This window comes from Takifugu flavidus, chromosome 1 (assembly GCF_003711565.1).
Source record: "Takifugu flavidus isolate HTHZ2018 chromosome 1, ASM371156v2, whole genome shotgun sequence".
Taxonomy (NCBI): domain Eukaryota; kingdom Metazoa; phylum Chordata; class Actinopteri; order Tetraodontiformes; family Tetraodontidae; genus Takifugu; species Takifugu flavidus.
Genome location: NC_079520.1, coordinates 23,522,429 through 23,541,111, shown reverse-complemented (window position 1 = coordinate 23,541,111; position 18,683 = coordinate 23,522,429). Strand labels below are relative to the sequence as shown.

General features: G+C 45.0%; 1 protein-coding gene and 1 long non-coding RNA gene across 3 annotated transcripts in view; one reads left to right on the top strand and one right to left on the bottom strand.

The window, feature by feature from the left end:
• Positions 1-1,258: 1,258 nt before the first annotated feature.
• On the bottom strand, positions 1,259-6,220 carry LOC130533517 (uncharacterized). Of its 2 annotated transcripts, XR_008952602.1 has the most exons (3): positions 5,404-6,199; positions 2,191-2,280; positions 1,259-1,679 (listed from the first exon to the last, which is right to left on the bottom strand). It is a non-coding gene; the product is annotated as an uncharacterized LOC130533517 (long non-coding RNA). The 2 variants fall into 2 exon arrangements; XR_008952603.1 differs by having other exon boundaries at positions 1,259-2,280; positions 5,404-6,220.
• crygmxl2 (crystallin, gamma MX, like 2) overlaps positions 3,015-18,683 on the top strand; it is a 30,427-nt gene continuing 14,758 nt past the window's right edge. Inside the window, exon 1 of the mRNA XM_057046982.1 lies at positions 3,015-3,183. The gene's annotated coding sequence lies outside the window, so the exon portion shown is untranslated. The remainder of the gene's footprint in view (positions 3,184-18,683) is intronic.

Here is an 18,683-nt window from a genome sequence, read left to right as displayed (position 1 = left end):
TGCTCTCCCTCCTCATGCATTAAATTCAAAGGAGGCTGCAAAAACTACCCACTGATCAATTGTAAGCAAAAAGAGGGAAGGGGGTGGGAGGTGGGCGAGGCTCTAGTTTGGCATACATGATCAGCACATTGGGCCAAATGATGTCATCCATCAAGATGGACACAGCAATTTACCATCTATTTCCTCATCAATCAAACTTGAGGTTGTTTTTTTTTTACATAAGTGACGTGTGTGTGTGCGTTTGTGTGTCTATAGAGTCAGGGAGACAACAACAGCGCCCTGTTATTGAAAGAAAAGCCTAAAATGGCATCAAAACTGGCACCAAACTCATCCCCGACGCCCACCAGTAAAATGTATTCTGCTTAAATATTATACCTAATGTAGAGCAAGCTGTTGCCTGCAAATTGGATCTCCCAGCTGTGATGTTAGAAGTATAAATGCGTCAATTCCTGCAGTTCTGATAGCAGGGGAGAAGAGAAGATTGCCAAGCACGGTGCCCGTCCTGGTGCATCTCTATCACATCCTTCAGAAAATGTGTTCTGTGTCATTTCAGATCCAGTGTTTCATATGTAAAGTACCTTATGTAATATCCTGACTGACAGCTCAACATAATATCTTCATCTTTAATACAAGAAGGTCTAAATTCTTATGTAAAAGATCCAATTTTAAGCCTTTTTAGTCTTTTTGCTGTGAACCTGCTGTGACCCTGCCTTGACCTGCTTTAATGCACATCTTGATTTGCTTTAGAGGAAAACAGGAAATGGTCAAATAGAGGCACAGGCAGCATCGGCACTTAAGTTTGTTGGAGCTGCAGCTCAGTCTGTAAGGGAAGGTTTCTGGTTCAATTCCCAGTGACGGGCCAAACATAACTACAGACATAAACTGTCACAAATAAAACGATTCGTTCCTCTCCCATCCTCCACTTGTTTACATATATTCCTGAGATATTGGACGGGGAAAAAATGACCAGTCGTTCCAAGGTCTGCAGAAGATCAAGTTCACCTCATTATTAACCTCCACACCCCCGTGACCTCTGCAGCACCCACCCACAAGGCAGCAACATGTGTATCTTATTGTGGAAGGACTCACTGGCCCCTCTTCTCCCCCCAGCCTGCCTCAGCTGGCTCGTGTGGAGTTCCACAACTGATTTATGAGCCTAACGGATTGGTCCCAAGTGACTCGGATGCTTCGTAAAGTGGGATGCATGACTTCAGGTTGGCGCAAATGCTTAAGGCGTGATTAATGGACAGCTACCTAATTAAACCTGATTGCGTTTATTCAAGAATGCAAACCTTTTAACATCACACATTTGTAGTTGTTTCATGCAGCGTAAAGTCATTACAGAGCCCTCAACTGATATAGATAGCATTCCATGTTATCTATCATGTTGCTATATAAGCTAATGCATGCTTTGCAATGCTAATTAAGATTATGATATGTATTTACAGCAGTTAAATGGGCCTAGGGTGGGGTCAGACCAGCAACAGTCCCACTAGAAGCTGTAGTCATTGTGGAAAGGGCTAAAATTAAAAGTGGATTAAATATGTTGCAGAGGGGTTTAATTTAAGAATGTAGGCATCTCAGGTTGGTTGCTAAGACAGTCGAATTCCAAATGTTCTCGTGGTTGAATAGGCAGCACTTGATTACAAGGACTGCAGACATGATGAAAAGTGACAAACCTGCCAAAACAAGAGGATAAAGGAAAAGTCATTCACGGATTTTACGAAGGTATGGAGTCTTACTTACTGTACATCTCAATTCTCTCTTCTGGCAGAAGTTTAGAACTAGGAAGCCTGGTTTGTGGGGAGGGGAAAGCTGATGACATACAAATTAGTATACACACAAGGAGACGTAGACCTCATACTGAGCCCTGAGGGACACCGTAATTTAAGGATTTATTTAAACAACAGAGTATTCATTTCACAAGTCATTTGTCATCCTCAGTCTGACTGCTGTGGCTGTCAAACATTACAGCTTCTAACTGTTGTCACGTGACACAGTAAAGGGGAGACAGCGACGGTGATCGACCTTTGTTTAACACCAAGGTGATTTCATGTGGAGGGGAGAAACTGTCGCTGCCTACTGTTATTACCCTTTTACTCTTTGCACATCGCAAATTTGCATTATTGTATTTCACACACAGAACACCATGTAAAAAGTTAAATTTAATGTATGCTTTTCTCAACAAACCTGTTTGAACATTGATTGTTGTATATGAAGCTCAGTACAGCCCAGGTCAGTGGTGACATCTGCGTGCCTGGTGATCTGCTACGATAGCCACTGTAATATGCAACATGAGATACAATCTTGACAGAGAGATTACCAGAATATTAATATGGTAAATGTAATTTTGTGTTTGTTCCTTGATAATACTGATCATCTGAGTCACATTTATCCTGTAATTCGCTGCAGCTGGATTAAGCTGACATGTCTAACCAACTGTAGCTTTTTTTTAAACGAATTAAATAAAATGCAGCATTTATTTTTAATGTGGCTTATACAGGGTGGTGTTTTCTTAAAACCAAACATGTTTAGTTTCGATACACAACAGATGAGATACAAAACAGAAGGACAGAGAGGGGAGAGGTTCATAAAAGAATAAATATGCAAAAAAAGAACTAAAAAGTAGAGGCGCTGCACAAAACACACACACACACACACACACAGACGCACACATCCACACGTCGAATGCATTCTCTCTTTTTCACTCACCCGCTTTTTTTGCTCTCTTTGTCATCCAGTTTCAGTGCTAGTGAGAAAAGCTGGCATCGACTAGGGCTGGGAGATGTTCTAAGACCTCTTATTACTTTGTGCCAGCTCTGCTATACCCTAGTGGGTGTGCGTTTAAGTTTCCCCATCTGCTTCTGTTCACATTATCTAGCTCCAGGGCAGGCACCTTGTCTAAAATACACACACGCACTTGTGCACACACGTGCACATACGCACACACACATGTACTCAAGTTTTATCTTTGTGCTGATGACGCAGTTTTACAATTGTGTGAAGCCCACACACGGCATTGCAGGGGTATTTTTTCATCTTTAACTCCCTTTTCTCACTCGAAAGAACAGGCGAAATCAAGAGGAAGTGCTGGCCTCTGGAGAGTCGGGGCTGCTAACTTCCTCTGAGCGTTGTGATCACTGCCTGGTCATCCCTGGAGGTTAAACCAGCGGTGCAGCACAGGTAGGGAACATCAGTACGGTTTCTGCTGCGAACAAGGGGCCAGATTTGCATCAGAGTTCTCTTTTCTTTTAATCACCAAAATGAAGTGGTTATGATACTCAAGGTCGGGAAGCAGCATGAAAGCCATGTCTTCTTAAACAACAATAACCAAACGACTACGTGTTTGATTTTAAGATGCTGGGATTTTTTTTGACTGTAACAAGCTGATGTTTTCAAAAAAGCATAGAGAGAAGAGTAAAGCCATGTTCTGTTGAAAGGGTGTGAGATATTACTGCTGATTTGCTAATTATTTTCTCAAATCAAATCATTTTATTTCTATAGCATCTGTCACAATCAAAATAGTCTCTGGGCGCTTTACAGAATCCCAGGGCCTGTCCCAAACAAGCGATAGTGGCAAGGAAAAACTCCCCTTTAACAGGAAGAAACCTTGAGCGGGACCAGGCTCATGTAGGGGGACCCTCCTGCTGATGGCCGGCTGGGCATAGGAGGAGATGGGTGAGGACAGGAGAATAGAGGAGAATAGACATAAGCCATGCAAATTAAAACACATGAAGTTTATCATCATGCTACCTTCATGACCCTTAGCTGGATATCTAAAATTACACCAGGAGGCAACAGTTGGACTTGTTATTTATGTGGAAAAAATAGATGCTACACATGGTTGTTGTGGAGACATCGCACAGGAGCTGTGTGAATCGGGCTTGAGAGAAGCCTCAGGGGGCTGTCACATGTCTTCTACCACACAGGCGTCCCTGTCCTGACTGGTGCCATAAAAAGCTGATTGAGCTGTCAGCTCAAGGGGTCAGAGGTCAAACTCATCCTGTCAGAAACAGGCTGGCAGTGAGCCGCATGGAGAGGAGGGGTCAGGGGGCCATGACCTGTTGATTGTTATGATGGACTGGGAAGGAGAGCGGAGGAAGTGAGGGAGCGCACAAAAACCAGTGGTGACAAGAGGTGAGTCAGGGTGACTGGACAAATCTGTCGCCACCTGATTCTATTTTCTGAAACCAGGTTGGAAAAAGCGGAAGGTTGAGAGTAGGAGAGAGGTGTCAGACGGGGGCCGTTCTTCTAAGAGCTTTTGATCGGAATGACTCGGCGTTATCTGAAAATACATCAGTGGAAGTTAAAAATAATTTGAAAAAAGAAAACGAGGCACCCGGGAGAGTCACGGATATTACGTAACGCAACAGAAACACGGTGGACCACTTCTAGAACCTTCGGCTCAGTGAACGTTTCTCACCTCTGCCAACAGAAGTCTCGAGGGCGAGGTCCGACGGGCCTGCGACCACGGCCGGCTGTGAGCGACAACAGCTCCTTCCTGTATACATCTGAGCGGGAACCAGAGAGACTCTGGCAGCCACACAGCACCATCAAACAAACGATTATTTCCCATTTAAAACGACGTGTCTCCACATGCTCAGTTTTTATGTTTTTCCTCAGTTCCTTGGAAGACAGCGTCTGGGCCCCCACGCTTCACGGCCAATAAGATGTTGTGCGTCTCGCTGCCTCCCTCTCCCTTTTTCCCCCTTTAATGTTTGCTTATCCGGTTTCCTTTACTTATTCATATCTGCGTTTTGGGCGCCCCTTTTTTGCCTCTTGATATTTGTCAATATGGGCTTGACCTCAACGGGCCGAGTCTGTCCTCTGAAGTAGGAGCTTGCGATAGCCTTGAAAACAGACCTTTAAATTAAACGGGGGAGAACACAGATTGTTGTATAATTCATCCAGACCCCCGCCGAGGATCCTCTGTGCAGTCATGTTACCATCTAGATTAGAATTTCCTTTTGTTGCTGCCTGTTTGTGTAACACACAATGTGGATCCTGCCAGGGCCCAGTAAATTACCTCTTTAAACATTCATTTGCCTTAACCAAGAGGAAAAAAGCAGAGGAAGCAGAGGGGGAAAAGGGAGTAAAAATTCTTGATTTCACATACAATGAATAAGTTAATAAAAAAGACCCCCCCCCCCCCCCCCCCCCCATCTCAAATCATCCGCAAATCAAAAAGTATGAAGGGAAAAAGAGGAAGGGAGGTAGGAAGGAAGAAAGAGGGAGAAGCTGGAGTGAGACAGAGAATGTCTGCGTGTGCAGAAGTACAACAACAACAAGAAAGAGGAGAGGAGTGGAGCCGATTGGCGAGGAGAGAGGAAGCAAGAGAGAAAAAGCCACATGAGCTCTTGGAATGATGTGCCTCGTCGTCCCCGCTTGCGTATCCCAAAATACCTGGTGCTGGAAATGTGAAAGCCAGGCGCACGACGGACGCCATTCCCCAGAGAGGCTCCGCTGGTATCATTAGCGAGGGAAACGGCGGGCTCAAGTGGCGTACAAACTTCAGCAAAACGTCAAGCGAGAGGAATGTGCACGCATTGCGCCTCTTTTTTCACCCCCCTTCCCTCTCCTCCCCCTACACTCGCCCTTCTCTCTCTTTATACTTCTTTTGTGTCGTGTTTCGGCGACGACACCACTCTTCTGCCAAATTAATATTTCTCAAAATAAAAGCCAGGACAACTTTAAACTAGCGGGAGAAGAAAAGAGGGATGGGGTGAGGAGAGCGGGGGGGGGGGGGGGGGGGGGGGGGCGCTTGGGTTCAGTTCGAGCGCCTCCTGTGAAGTGGAGTCTGCGTCTCCTGCCTCACCTCATTTTGAGGTCTGTGGTTTTGTCTTTTGCATCAGCGCCGTCTGATGAGGTCGTCACAACTGCTCATGAATGCCAAAGGAGGGGGGACAGGGGGCAAACGTGCATGCACGACGCGCATTTACATATTTGTGTCGCAAGCAAAAGAAAAAAGAAAATCCTCGTCGACCTGATAAGAAGTTCTGCGACTGTTCCATTTTGATCCGCTTTACGCGCGGCCTGGGAGTGCCCTCGTTCCGAGTTTAGACCGCCTTTAATGGCAAAAGTGTCCTTCTGCCGAGTGTGAGGTTTCCTAACACCAACAACATCCGCAACAGTTGAGTCACACACAATGAGCTCCTAAATGAGCCGCGAGTGGGGCCTCCGCTCTCCCCCCGCAGAGCTGTCGCAATGGCGCGGATGAAGCGCACGACTGTAATCAAGGGGGGCAGCGAGCGCCCTTTGACGATTGGCTGGCGCGCGGAGGCAAAAGTGCCTTTTTCTCCGCGGCGCAGTCTGTCGCAGATGTAATTACAAGTTAGATCTAAATAAACAAACAGCTGCTGCCTGACCGCCCCTTCACGGCTGTTTGCTGGCTGATGCCGGAGATGTCTGCTTGCTTTGACGCGCACTTTCAAGCGCAATCACAAAGAGCGCACACGAGCGTGCTCTATATAGAGCGCGCTGCACACGCAGCACCCTGCTATCGTGCAAGACCTCACATGCACTCCATACTTTCTAATGACAAGTCTCGTAAGAGGATAAACATACACGAGGCATATATGCAGACATACAATGTATAATTTGTGCTGTGATGGGCCCGGAGAGGCGATTTGTCCCTCTGATTGGAAGAAAAGAGAGGAAGGGCCAAATGTGGATAACCTGCTGAGCAAACTAACGGTTAGGCTTGCTCTGTTTTAATTAGGGGATTTAAAGTGAAACAGTGAGCCGCTGAGGGTAACCAAAAGTGCGGTGTGGTGCTAAACTTGGGGCAAGTGGAGGTGTTTTTTTAAAAAAAATTATTGTCTGTGTGTGTGGTTTTTTTTTTTTTTTTTTGCCAGAACTATTTAGAAAGCAGGACAGACGAGGGGGATATAAAGAGTTTCACATACAGGCATGAGGAACTGCTCTAGTAGGAACGACTGCATCTACAGAACCCACATCCTCCCCTAGAGGCGATATTACAGTTTAATGTTCACGCCCAATGGTTTTTGGGCCAGCCGATGATACTGGAGTGAGCTGGTTATTTATACAGAACAGCTGGAATCACCCTCAAGTTGGGATCTGGAGCCCCGTTTCTGCACCAAAGTCCAAGAAAATAATGAGACAAGTAAAACTCATGTCTAAAACTCACTCATTGTCTGGAGTTAAAGGTTACATAAATCCAACGGTGGTAGATATTTTTTCATGATTGTTCTGGAAAAAAAAAAGTTCTGAGACACATCCTGAGATGCTCAAGCACCTGAATGAGGAGAAAAACAAACTTTTCATTTGGTGTTGACTTTGGTGGCCCACGTTCACTAAAGCAGTAGCGTTTCCCTGGAAGGAGACAGGTCCCATGAGCGCCACTGCCTCGTATTACAAGGATGTTTGTGCATGTTTACATTTTGGAAATATGTATATGTAAGAATCACAAAACTTTTTTTTTTGTTTGTTTGTTTTGTCTTATACATGCTGGCTTTTTGGCAGAAAAACACCGGGCAAAATTAATGACTGTAACATGAGGATAGAAAAGTAAACTTCAACTGTGGTTCGTATCTGTAGTTTCTTTGCTCAAAATAGGAAAAGTATCAAGATCAGTTTTAGATATCTTCCAGTGTTTAAACATGGGTATAAATTAACTAAGCAAATATGTGTGTTTCAATGATTTATGGGAAATAAACAAAATAAAATAGACAAGCCAAACAATAATTAGCTGCCCTCCCGTTAATAACTGCCAGGAATCTGATTGAATCAAGTCTGAGATTTCAAAGGAAAATGTTTCAAAGGAAACTGGGATTCAGATGTTCGGAAATCAGCCTGGGCTGTTGTGAACCACCTGCCGCTGGGCTACCCAATGCTAGCAGCTGGACTAAAGCACGAGCGCTCCTCTCACAACTGGTGGAGGAGAGGAGGAAGAATGGAGCTGTTGCTGCTCGGCGGCTCCAGATGTTTCCATGCACAAGTTGTTCTGCTGCGGCCTTCAGGGAAATCCAGAATCCGCAGTTGCGAGAGCTTGTGAGAAAGAAAGCGGAACTGACAGAAGGGGGATAAAGCAAAACAGAAGAACTCAAAGGTCAAAGGCCACGCCCCCTGTTTTTAAACTGTATTACACTACGCGCCGGCAGCTAACGTAGCCGTCGATGGCTCCTGAGTCAGTAATGCGCTGATGGTACATTACATTTGAAGGTTTCAGCGCTTTGAAACAGAAAGGATGAGGTGTGGGAATCCAATCCATTAGATAAAGCCAACAGTAATAGGTATCCCATATCAAAGGCATATAGTTTAAACTGCAGGGGCTTTGGATGCGCTCATTTCTATTTATTGTTTTAAGTGGAGCTTTATGCACAGGAGGTGATATCAACACACTAACAAAACCCTTTCAACACCACTGGGTTTTGCATGACATCAAATGTGTTTATTAACCAACCTCTTGACAAGCCACGGTGATTCATCTCCACTCACACACACACACACACACACACACACACACACACATGGACGCGTGTATGTGCTTGGCTGCCGTGTGCAAGAAGAAGCAAGCAAGTGTGGATGTTTTCATTTCAGATAATAGATCCACAGTTGTGATTTTAATGTAGCCCAACAACACACCAGACTGAGAATTAACTATTTTAACTACCGCTTAGAAGTGGTTTTCAAAGTGCTGCTCGGTTCTTTCAGCACGATCCCCCAAATGCTGCTTCTCTCTTCACACTGTACACAGTCAAAACAACATTTGAAGAAAAAAAAATGGAATTTGAACACAGTGTCCTGAAAGACGAAACCCTAATTGTTTCCCCTTCGAATAATGCACGTGCGTGGTTTATGATTACGCACAGTGGCCTTGAGCGTTTCAAAGAAAGACAAAAATAAAGGTGAACATCGCTGAGCGGCGGCTCACCGGCGCTCCTGAATCCTGGCGGCTAAACCCAAACATCCTCCTGCAAAACAAGACGCGGACACAGAATCAAAGTCCTCCTTCGGCGCCATCACTCTGGCTGCCTCTCCCAAACACTAATAATCACTTTCCTCCCTTCCTTTTTTCTCCCTTGTGTGAAGCATCGCGCCGCCTTTGATTGGGCTGTTTAAATTATTAGCGCAGCACCTCAGCAACGGTGGCTGGCAGTGGTGCCGAGGAGAAGGGGAGTGCGGGCCCCCCGCTGAGAGCGGCGAGATGCGCGGCGTGGAGATGAGGCTCAGACCCCCTGTCACATCACAAGAAGATGGCGTCCAATAAACACTCACAATGGCCACGTCTCAGCCGCGCGCTTTGTCTCGCTTACCTACATTCTTTCACTTTGTATTTGTTCCCTGGAGGCATGTTTTATGAAGGGGAGCTGGGAGGGGCAGGTTGTTCCTGATTTGGAAGATGTCACCTTATTTTGTTGTGAGGCTAGGCGGTGCGACGCAGACGTGGGGTGCGTGCTGCTCCGAACTAAGCCCAGTCGTTAATGCACACGTGAAAACATGGAGGAAGAAAAGCCCATAAATGGCTTTTGCATATGATCTGAGCACCATGGACACACTTTTCAAGGAATCGGGGTTTTGACAATAACCTCTTGCAGTAAACGTAATAAACGTATGCAGCTTTGATCCGTGGCTGCTGGCGGCGGCACACCGGAAAGGCGCAAACGGTGGTGACCACTCGCACAAGGCAGGCTGGGAAAATACAGCTGGCCAGACAATTGAAACAAGTGAAATATGGTGTCAGCCAGATGTTTTTCTTCTTCTCTCTCTCTCTCTCTCTCTCTTTTTAAACTTCACTTTGAGGACAAAACTTTGGTCTCGATGCCCAGAGACTTAAATGAACGGCACGCAGAGCGAGGCCTTGATGTGACAATCATTCCCAAGTTAATTTGTCTTCAGTCACAAGTGCTCAGGGCTTCCAGCGTGCAATCAGTAGAAAGACAAAGACATGCAGAGAAGGGAAAAAGTTTCCCGAATAATGTCCTGCTTTGATACAGCGGCTGATCGGTGACCACACCTGAAGGCTCGGCTGTAAGTTAAGTGCCATAAACATCTGATATTATGCAATATTCTCCCGTGGGGTTGGTTTTTTTGCTTTGGTCTTTCACAGTCAGACAGACAAACTAGTGTTGAAGTACAGCAGTTTACGCTGAAAAGGAAGAGAATGACTATTGATATCTGATTAAAAAGAAAATCATTCAAGGCAGCGCCGATTTATTTGTTGATTAAGCAAACAAGATCCTGTTTGGTTGATTTCTGCCTTTAAAGACTTCGGAAATAAATAATTCCCACGCAATTTGGGCTACAAAAGTGGAGACAGAATTCTAATAATTCAAAGTAAATAGTGCAACATTTTCCTCCACGTAATTCCTTGTCAGAATGTAAAAGCAATTTACCCGAATCAAAAGATGAATGTTATCGAGGAACTGCAGATGGAAACAGCCCAATCTCGCCTTTCATATATTTCCCATCAACATGCATTTATACTTTCATCTCTACCTTTTCTGAAAAGAGTGTTTTGTGCCAACAGCAGCATTTACTTTGGCGCCTCAACGTATTGTATCGATGCATGCAATATTTCGATGTATTTTTATATACCAAGTCTTTTACAGTGGTGATGCTAACATTTTAGTTCATTATTTGACATATTTTCTATTGGAGGACATTTGCTGGGGCTTGAATGTGCAACTGCTGCTGCCCGATCATAATGTGGACACATTCAGCTGTTAAATTTGTGTGATTTCCAGAGCTTTTGGGGTACCTTCTGTAACACAGGCAAAATAAAAGCCTCCCCTCATCATCATCTGTGCTGTAACCAAAGCTGAGCCAGTCAAAGGAATAAGTTGTTCCTTGTGCTCTACTGCCACCCGGTGGCCGCTCGGGGGAACAGGGAGTAATCTCCAAAGAGGCTTTGGAGTGGAGAGGTTGATCAGTCTTCATCCTGCATCAAAATATCATGATTGCATCTTAGGAGATTCTTTGCCATCAGCCTCTAAGGCAAAACGAATAAATCTCTCCCAACTCTCTCTTCTTCACATCCCTTTGCCTTCTTTACTCTTTATATCTTTGTCAGTGGCGTGACAGCTGATAACTCTTTAATGACTGAGACAATTAACTTTCTGGCGAGAGCAAAATAAGAAATAAGATTTTTTTCCACGGAGGTTGGAGTGGGACAGTAAAGGAAGCGAAGTGTCTGTTTACCCACATCATCATTAAAGTGACGGCTCACACCGGCCCAATGGGCTCATCTGCATAATTGAATAGAGTTAAGAGTTGCACCAAAGCCCGTGGATTCTGGCTGCGTGTGGACTCTGGAGACGCAGTCTCTTCCTCTCGGTACAAACGTCATCATTAGACCTCCTTAGCCCAGCACATAACAAAGAGTTAGCTCATTACTGACAAAAAATATCTTTGCTAATGTCTCCCTCGCTTACCCCGATTCTCTTCTAATCTCTCTTGGCACATATGACTTCAGTTCCATGATGATAACATAGGAGAGAGAAAGAGGAAGGGGGGGCGCATTCAGAGAGGAACTGGAAGAGAAAAGAAGCAGCCTCGGTGACATGGCCACACTGTGTACAGAGCTAGGCATGCCAAAATACAGAGAGAATAAAAAGAAATGAAAGCGCTTTCTTCCTGGCAATATCCCTGCCAACATCTGTCGCACGCAATGCCTGGTGCGTGTGTGAAGGTGCCTTCGCGCCTTGCAGTGTGCGCCACCAACGTGTATGGCGGCGCGCCCGCTCCTCGACGTGGAGGGATGCATCTTCGCGTGCGCATCTGTGTACACAATCCGCAAACGTGCGTGCTTATGTGATTCCATCTGACTGTTGCGGGCGTGTGCATCGACACGCGGGTGTTTTTTTTATGTACATCCAAAGCCTCCTCTCCTCATTTCCTGCGCATTTTTCCCCCCTCAGTCTTATGCGGATGTGCGCAAAGTATTTTTTACGCATACACCCATCGCTTCCTCATCCAGCGCGTACCTGCAGGTGTGCGTGGATTTGTTTGCGTGCATGCGCGTCCGCGTGCACTCCAGCAACATGTCATTATGATGAGCAATGGCAGCTGTAGCCACTTCACCATCCAGCCCTCCTTTCTGCCTCTATATGCCTCCTGCTTGTCACAAAGAAGCCCATCATATATCACACGGCTGAATAGACCCGCGAAGAGCGTAAAATATATTTCACTCAAGTGCAACTCCTTTATAACATCACCTTAAAGCTTTCAACTCTGAAAATGCTTTCAAACTGAATGACAGGGACGTTTAAAGGGTTGTTTTAGTCACAAATTGCCCTCTCAAGGCCAATAACAGGAGATAAATAAGTAGTTAATTCGTGGATCTGGTGTCAGATAAAGCTTAAGCTGTTGATGCTTCTGACCAAATGTGTACCTAAAACTATACCTTCCTAACCTGCAAAGTATAACACAGATACAGAGTTGTATTGTTGAACATCAAATATTTTCGGATCCTGTCTAATTTGACGTAGAGCTCTGTAAAGGTCACACACATGTGTGACCTCAGTTACAATAACACTGACCCTGGCAACGTGAGACCGCCTGTAAAAGTAATTATAGAGAAATGATTAACAAAGCATGGATTCCACTGAGTGAGGAGGAGTTGGGAAATGACAATTACAGCGCGGAGGATGGAATAACATCGTAAATTCCAGAGCAGTAAATTTCAAGGCTCAAAAAAAAGTGTGTTTTCCATATATGTGGCTAAAAACCTGAGAAGTTCAGCATCTGCTGGGAGAAGTATTATAGCAGAGGTCCTGTTGGAGTCCGAGGCTGGAAGTTCTCAGCTGAAGCTGCTGAATTGATCCTACTCATCCTATCAATCGGCCAATGTCGCTTTAGCCAGTGACTGGAGTATTGTCAGTGTCAAGTGGAAGGTCGAGCAAATGTCTGTGTAGATTCTCAATCATCCAGGTCATTGTATCCAAGGTAGTTTTCTATGTCAACTGGACTGGGTTTCTTCTCTTGAAGACGAACTGAAAAAGCCTTCTGGATAGAAGGCGAAACGTCTTCAAGAGAAGAAACCCAGTCCAGTTGACATAGAAAACTACCTTGGTCGAGCAAATGCCACCCTGTTCCTGTTGACAGATGTGAAAAAGAGCAAGGATCAATATTAAATCTCACTAGTCTGCAGCTATGATTGATCTCAGGGTCAATGTCAATCAACAAATACAAGTACAAAAGAGACCATTCTGGGTCTTTAAGGAAGTTCTGGTTCCGGGGATGGCGGCCAGACCTCCGGCCTTTGATCTAGGAGGCCAAGCGTCTCACATTCACAACGTTTTCGAGACCAATCCTACCAACACCATCGCCGGAGCAACCCTTGATCTCTTCAGCCTCTCTCCTCTCCACGAACAGGGTTTCACCAACGTCTCTGTAAAAGAATCCACCTGTAATGAGGAGCAGACCCTGCTGATGCTCCGGTCCTCTCTCCCCACGCATCTCCCCTGCTCCAGAACGCTTCGGCACCTCTGCCAGGCTGATTTGTCGGCTCTGTGCGGAGACCAGATAGGATCTTTCTATTTGTTCAGCGGCAGGGCTGCCTCTCTATCAGCACTACCTCTGGAGGGGGTTTATCTGGCCTGCTGATAACAACATTTTCCCCTGCCTCCCTCCCCTCCCCGACGGGCTGTTGCTCTGGTAGATGGGAGTTAAGGCTTGAGCTGAGCAGACGCTACAGTCAGACAGTCCTCTGCTACCTTTGTAAACAACTGTGAATCGGTGGGGTTTTTTTGCAACTTTTGTGATTTGTGAGTGCCCGCACGACGCAAAAGCGTGTTCGTTCTATCACCGAGCACATTCGTCAGGATAGGTGGCGTGTTTCTAGCATGTTCACCGCTGACAGATCCATGCAGGGTGGTCTGATTCCTGCTTGTGCATCTGTCGCTGGAGGGCTGCCAGCCGGACAAATCAGCAACGAACAATGTGCACTCGAGTCCAAGCGAGGCTGCGGTGAACATGCTAGCATCAGACGAACCCGTGGCCGTGCAGGCGGGACTCAGCAGAGTGCACTCGCGCAGAAGTTGTAGATCAGTCCGAGTCTGGCTGGATTGAGGACCCAAAAGGTGATTTTTTTTTTTCATTTGTGGCGTGGTGGGAAAAGCCCCGCTTTCGCTGTGCGCCTGAAACATCTGTAAGCTGTTGCAGAGAGGAGGCCCAGAGGAAAACATTTACCTAACAGAATACTAATTCTTTCAGGCCCTGGTGTCAGCACTTTGTAAATAAGCCTGCACATATGGTATTGTTTTTTAAGATAGGCCTGAGAGAGCCATTCCGGCTAAAGTACCACATGCGCTTCCTAGCCTTCTATTTCTTCACTCCATCGGCCATTTGCATTTATTCTTGTAGTCGTGACCTTTAATATAAAGTCAGCGTGAAATAAACAGTTTCTGGCTGCCTCCGTTTAGAGTTAAAAGTCTTTCGAGATCCTTTCAGCCCGTACGTCTACAATCAATATTTAGCTTTTAAACTGAAGCTTTCAGTACGTGCAGACTGCTTGTTAAGCCGTCACAAACTATCAGAATACCACGCAGCTAATGGCGTAGCATCTCTGTCACTCCTGTCGCACAGATAAGCCCGTGCTTTTATGTCCCAACAATGACTATGTGCATTCCTCTTTGGGACGACTGTCCCAGATTTAAAATGTTGTCAGATACCATTACCACCACTGCCGCTACCATAAATTGTATTTATGCATTTTTTTAAAATGTATTTATTTTTTAAATCATGTGCATTTTTCATTGTGGAATTCCTGCTGCAGGAATATATATATATATATACGAAATAAATAGATGAAAGTCTACAACTGGGAGTTAAAATGGAAGGCGCCTTCATCTTTGCCTTGGAGCATCCTTTTGTTGCGGCAACTGGAAAGCAAACGACTGAAATGCATAAGGATACTAGAAATGTAGATTCTTATTTACCTATTTGCAGGCAATCCCATTATAGGCTCATGCATGACGTTGATATCACTATATCTGTTCCGATCAATGCTCGACGACGGACAACGAGGTCACGAGCCGACTGTGGTAGGAAATGGAGATATTCAGTGCTGACAAGTCCTCCTCTGATTGTGTCAGCCACATACATATATACATTATTCAGTTCTTTAAACCGGACCCGTCTGAAGAAACAAGTGGCGCTCTTGTTGTTTTTCTTGCGCTCCTGTCTTCTCGTCACTCCCGGAGACTGACAACTCTCTCAGCGCTGCGCCACGATGGAGGGGAAAGAGCTTCCCTGGCGCAGGTAAACCCGCCACGACACGCAGGGCCTCCTCATGAATAAGTGATAGTGACACGCAGCCATCATTTGCATTCGCGTAAAAGTGACGCGTCAGCGCTTTTTGTCTGTCAGGGAGTCTAGAGGTGCGTCTTTATTTTATTATTTAATAGGAAATGGCTGTCATTAACAGTTGCGAACCAAAAGGTGTCGACAGGAATGCACCGGCTTGTCAAGCCGATCACAGCTTGTTTTTTTCAAGCCGATCACAGCTTCTGCCGTTTATTTTATTTTTTATTTTTTTCTAATTAGGCATATGCTGCAAGCATCATAACAAACGCTGAAACAGGTTTGTCCTTGCCTAATCCGGGGGAAACTCATTTTTAAGGTTATTATGCAAATCGATACTGTTTACAGACATGAAAGCCGGCGTCCCATTTTTGATCTGCAGCATCGGTTTTCGATGGCTTAAAGCCCAGCTCGCCAGGTGTCATGTCAATAACAACCAGCCATCGATCCGCGCCGGTCCGAGGGGGATTGGGACTGCGGGGCCTCACTGGGTTCCTCTTCATCAGCTAAAGCCACACTCACAGCACATCCTGCAACTTTGGTGCAGGCAGATGAGCCACCAAATGCACTTTTTAAAACAGGACAAACGATTCTTGCTCTCCTTAACTTTAATATAATGAGAGCTCTAAAGACTAGCAAAAGTGTGTAGAAATGATCTCACAAGCACTTGTCATTAAGACAAGGTCTTGTGTTGCAGCTCTTCATTTGCCCTTACAGTTAACTAGAGATGCAGATAAAATGGCAATAATGCAAGCAGTAAATCTTAAACCCCTTTTTTAGTTCTTTGATTTGTTGGATTCAAAAGTTGATTTTTCAGTTGGTATTGACTCCTAAAATAAAACAAAATAAAATCCAAGAGTGTGCCTCTGTGTGCCTTGTATGGCATGTTTAATCTTTCTTGTATATTTTTGTATGACTTTACCACTGAGTAAAAGAAAGCAGACGAGACAAGAAAGTGCTTCTAAATGCTGAAGATGCTCAAAAGGAATATCAGGAAGTAGTGTTGAGATGGTCATTGATGGTTGATGCCTGTTTCCACCGGCATTTTACTTGGTGATCCTTTAGGAAAGGAAGACAAAACACAAAACAACACATTAAGCCTATGTATTCTAGTGGAATATATTAAAGATAGATTAATTCAGCAGTGTTTGCAACTACTTTTATTTGAAACTCGGTTTAGTTTCAACTTCTCTGCTCACACCTATCCTGCTGTGTTGCGGCAGCATGAAGGTTTCTGTTCCTTGGATTGTAATTGATCGGTACATCTTAAATGACTGGCTCCATTATGAGTAATTAGTCTCGAAATACATTTAGTGTATGTGAGTCATGGCTTACATTATTTGGAGAAGCCTGGTCTCTTTCAAAGCAAAATCCAGACGTGGTTCTTTCTGATAGTGCTTCCAGCTCCTCCTGGGTTGTCCTCAGGCATTCCCATTCCAGTTGCGAGACATAATCCCTCCAGTTTGTTTTACGTCTATCTCCAGGTGTCCTACGAATTGGACGCCCCCAGAAAGCCTTCAAAAAGGTGCCAACCTCCTGCCAGAAGGCAATCAGGTATCCCAACCCAGCAAACGAGTCCTCCGATCTGATATCTGAGGCTGTGGAGAGGAGCAGGAGAGAGGCCACGAATGTCAAGCTTTCATCTCTATCAGGGCGAGTCGTTTTTAAAACCGGAGACAACTGGAGAGAAATGCCTTCTCTGTCTGGTTAACCAGAAACTTCCAAGTTGAGAACATATGTTCAGTTTTTTTTTTCACCGCTACCACTATACTCAAAGTTCAAATGTTTGCTTTTCCCCAGCGATTTCACTCCTGCCGCTCATTCATCAAGTAATTTATTCATACATTTATTTGAAGCATCGCTCAATAGCTTATGACCCCTGTGCCCCATCATCCGGCTTTCTCTTCTGAGACGGAGCACAAGCCGTCCCTCAGTTGCAGGTCAGAGTTCACATGGGGAGTGGGAGGGAGGGGTGGGCACACTTCGTAATGGAATAGTATTAAGCGGGTAATCATAATTTGATGTTAGCTGAGCTACCGGGGTCATTGTACACTTATGAATGTTAAGGAGGAGTGGTTTAAAGGGCTTTAAAATTACCCCTGATATCAAACAGTGACCTGTAGATACTCCAACATGCTACAGCAATTAGAATTACAACATGCGCAGCTATGGAGAAATCCAGAACATGCTTCATAACACCCCAAAAGTAAACTTTAAACACAGTCTGATAAAAGTCACATTGCCAGGCATTAATGGAAATGATAGACTGTGCCAAATTAAAACTACTTCCTGGTATATTTATTTGAAATATGTCAGAGCAGTCACAGTTGACATGAGTGAGGTTCCAATTAACCACCTTGGTCTTTTGACTCCGCGCCACATGTCAAAATATTACGCGCCTCTGTTGCACTTTAAATTAAAACACAAAAAGCTTTATAGATCTATTTATAATGTTCGACATCAGATACTTTTCCCACACACGCATCCCTCAGCTGCTGCGAAACTGGAGCTTGGAAGTTGGAATACACAAGACTTTGTCACCGATGAAAACTTTCGGTTAACTCGACGAAGCACACATCCAAGGAGTTCAGCTCTTATCAGAGAGCGAGATAATTGTTGAAACAGGTGTAACTGTCGAAGTGTCAGCGCGCCTCTCTGTGTTCTGGTCCCCGAACCAACCTCCGCCTCTGACTCCATCGCATAAGTCTTTCAGACAACCTTGGTGTGATTTCTTGACAAAAGCACAGGCGCTCTCAAGGTGCACTCGAGCACGATATGAAAAGGGACAAAGACAGAGCCTGAGAGAAGAGAGAAGAAGAAATGGAATTCTTCTCTAATTATGCAAGAAGAGACACTTTGTGAAGATAAAGTTGGGTGACACAAGGGCATATTGAGGGACACGCTCACTTTAGGAAGATTTTTCAAAGTGGGAGGCACAAATGGATGTTTGTGCTATGAGCTATGGCTGCTAATTGGTGCGAACTTAATGAATGCAGGGCGCTGTGTGGAGACAGATGCTTTGTGCAAATGTGGCAGATTTCAGTGGCTGCGCGTCTCTCTCCATTGCTGGAACATCAAGAAGAGGAGAACATTTGGCAGGTCACAAAATTATGCGGGGAAAAGGGGAAGCCCGGGAAAAGGGAGAATGTAAACAGTTGTTTGTTTATTTTTTTCCCTCTCTCTCGTTAATTTATGGGTGACACGTGTATGTTTGTGGGGTGTGTGTGCGTGCGTGTTGCAGTTAGCACTACTCGAGCGCATGTCTATTTGTCTGAGCCGTCCCTTTTGTTTTGGCTTTCTTGCTCCGCCAGCTCTGCGGCTCTCAATTAGCGTGCAAGCCTCAGGGACCTAATTAACCAGTTCAATTAATAAATAATTTTCTTAAAAATCCCATACAAGCTATTCTGACATTTGTCATC